The sequence below is a fragment of the Pyrus communis genome, chromosome 8 (genome assembly GCF_041283825.1).
Source record: "Pyrus communis isolate YQ-2024b chromosome 8, ASM4128382v1, whole genome shotgun sequence".
Classification (NCBI taxonomy): Eukaryota; Viridiplantae; Streptophyta; class Magnoliopsida; order Rosales; family Rosaceae; genus Pyrus; species Pyrus communis.
In genome coordinates this window covers 13,416,963-13,419,881 of record NC_142572.1, presented here as the reverse complement: position 1 = coordinate 13,419,881, position 2,919 = coordinate 13,416,963, and the positions used below count along the sequence as shown (strand labels likewise).

Below are 2,919 nucleotides of genomic sequence, written 5' to 3'. Positions count from 1 at the left end.
AAAACCTCTCTCCCTCCCCTTCACAAAAGTCCAACTCCTCCCCTTCATTCCCTCCGCTCGCTTCCCTTTTCATTCTCTCTCTCCTCCCTCCCGTATACTCTTCTCTTTCATGCAGTAGCGGCTCCGTCCTCCGGTCACCAACGAGCGTCAAACTATACCTTCAGAATCCTCTTCCCTTCCTCTTTCCAACCCTCAAGTTAGTTTCTCCAAATTTGTAGCCGAATTTTCTCAATTTCAGATCTAAGAAACAGTGACCATGGGTATTCCGGCCAATTTCCGGCAAAGTCTGCCTGAATTGGACCTTAACCAAGAGGTAAAAATGATCCTCTCCTCATGGCTGTTCCCTAGTGTAAGTAATTTCTCAAAATAAAAATTTTCAGTTTTTGGATCGATTCTAGATTTCAAATTTTAATTCCATTTTCTGTATGCATGTCGAAGATTGGGGACAAGGAAGGTGAATCAAGGTTGTTTCCAACCTGGGCCGAGAAGAATGGAAACCTTGGAAGGTTGTGGGTGAAACTAAGGTGAAGAGGGTTCTTCTAAAAAAATTAAGGTGAACAGGGTGATTTTCTCCTTAACCACAACTATCACATTTTATCTCTTGCTTGGAAATTTTTTTAAAATTCCCAGGATCCGCAGTTGCAATACTTTTGATGGACAAATTAAAAAAGAAGCAACTGCTTTTATAAAGCTTTTGTAGTCTCAAGCACGGTAAATATATTAGCACTAGAAAGTGAGGAAATCCACTTTCTTTGGTCAAGTTGGATTCTCTACTATGACTACCATTTTTATCTCTAAACAAATTTTTAATGGTATGTATGATATAAAAGGGTAACTTTAACTATTTTGGTTTCTTTTTTCTCACGCTTTGGTGCCTCGAGTTTTAATTTTTCATAGCTATGTTGAGTTTTATCCAGTTACAATTCGGGAGCCATTGGCAACTTCTAGGGGACCAAAATTGTTTTCAAGTCAAAATACAGGAACCAAATCGTAACTAGACTAGGAGATTACATTACCAAAGTAGGAAAGTTCTGTCTTGATTCATAGTTTGGCAACATAATATGTATGTAGGATGTTGTTTTAGAACCGCTTGGTAAGTGTTAAATACATCCTATAACATGACTAACTAACAAGCATGGTCATTCAGATATACATGCAATTGAGATCACTGACTAAATCAAATTTCTTTTATATTGAAGCAAATCTTGCCTATTGGGTGTTTGTGAAAATTCCCCAGAGAGTTAGAAACAAAGATATGATGCAAATCTGAATGTAGGCTGTTTTGGTATGTGTGTGTACGTATAGGGGTGTTATATTGATATGACATGTTGCGTAATTTATCTATTTTTGGATTGCTAGATCAAAGAAGGAAGTTCAATTTATCAAGGATCAAGGTTTGGACTGCTAGACAGCACGTTGCCTTCGGTTTGAGGTATGGAAGTCTCGTGCTTGCAATCTAGCCGCTTACGTGTTTAAATTTCTGGTTTATCAATATGCTCAAGATTTGGTTAGCAGGTAGTTATGCTAACAAATTAAAGTTCCGTTAAGCATATGGTTGGTAGTCTTGGTGCCCTCCAGATTTGTGTAAAAATCTAGTGCCATCTACATGGTCCTATGCTAATGAGCTGCAAGTAAAACTTCAGTCAATGTGTTTTTGTATTTCTTTCTAGCGATCAGCTCTTTGTGCTTGAAATTTGACGATCAGGACTTGCCTTTGATTTTATTCAATGCAGCAGAGTTTTGCATCGATTTGTTCATCTTCTTCCAGATTTCTATTCCATTTTTTTTTTTGTTTTATATTGTTTTGGGATATGTGAATGTAATTTTTTGGGTATTTCTTTGCTTCAATTCTCTCTAATTTTTTGCTGTTTAGTTTGAACTCCCATCGCAGCATCAACATCTGCTCTTGTTGCTGTTGCCTTTGACTGGTATTTCCCTATTTGCTGCCCAAACAACAGTCCTCTCAGATACTACTTGCTCTCAGATACTACTTGCTTGGAGTACCATATACCTATATAGTAGTTTGAAAGCTGACCTGGTTTGAAGAAACCTAGCTCAAATATCCCACCTAGAGAGACAATGGTTTGATCGCCAAAGAGAGATTGGAATGACATGATTAAGCTCTTTGGAAACAGAGTGTTCAAACACTTTTCAAAGTTTGAGTCCCAACATTTGTTCAAAATTGTATTAAAGATTAGTTATGCAAATTTGTAGTATATTCTTATATCAAAGATCTTACAATTTGTTTCCTCACCAAAAAAAGAAAAAAAAAAGAAAAAGGGAAATATTCCCATTCAAATCTGGGTGCCCACACAGGGCGTCCGTTTTTTTTAATATTATTTTGCAACTTTGCCACCGATATGAATAAGGTTGGCACTGCAGGAAAGGCACCAATGCAATATTGGTAGCCATTGTTACAATAGAGTCCTCTACATAGGCCACACTCTCTAGTTTAGTGGGTGCTTGGTGGCCATAGAGGTTTGCCACCAATGTGAGTGGCAACACTTGACAATAGCCACCAAATGAAAAGGGTGGCTTATAGCCAAATTTCTAGTAGTGATAGATCATCCTTGCAAAAATTCAATTCAATCCAAAACCATTTGTTTATTTAATTATCAAGATAAAATTTCATTGTTTATTATATAACAAAGTATTCGTTAATTTTTTTTTTAATCAATTAGATGTCTTAAATATTTCTGATTTGGTTAATATTTTGTAAGGATGATCTATGAGGTGCAACTTAAAAAATAAACGGTTCAGATCAATCTCCATTTTTATAAAAAAAAAAAAAAAATGTCGATCCCTTCCCTTAAAGGCATGTATACACACAAGATATTTAGGGTTTTAGTGTTCCTACATGGCACATTTAAATCATCTTCCTTATGTTTAAACATTTATTATTATCAAATTAGCTGACCG

At 36.1% G+C, this 2,919-nt stretch overlaps 1 long non-coding RNA gene across 1 annotated transcript; it reads left to right on the top strand.

Annotated features, from left to right (window-relative positions):
- On the top strand, positions 1-2,174 carry LOC148695131 (uncharacterized). Its single transcript, XR_015965720.1, has 4 exons — positions 1-313; positions 439-553; positions 1,360-1,432; positions 1,874-2,174. It is a non-coding gene; the product is annotated as an uncharacterized LOC148695131 (long non-coding RNA).
- The last annotated feature ends 745 nt before the right edge of the window (positions 2,175-2,919 follow it).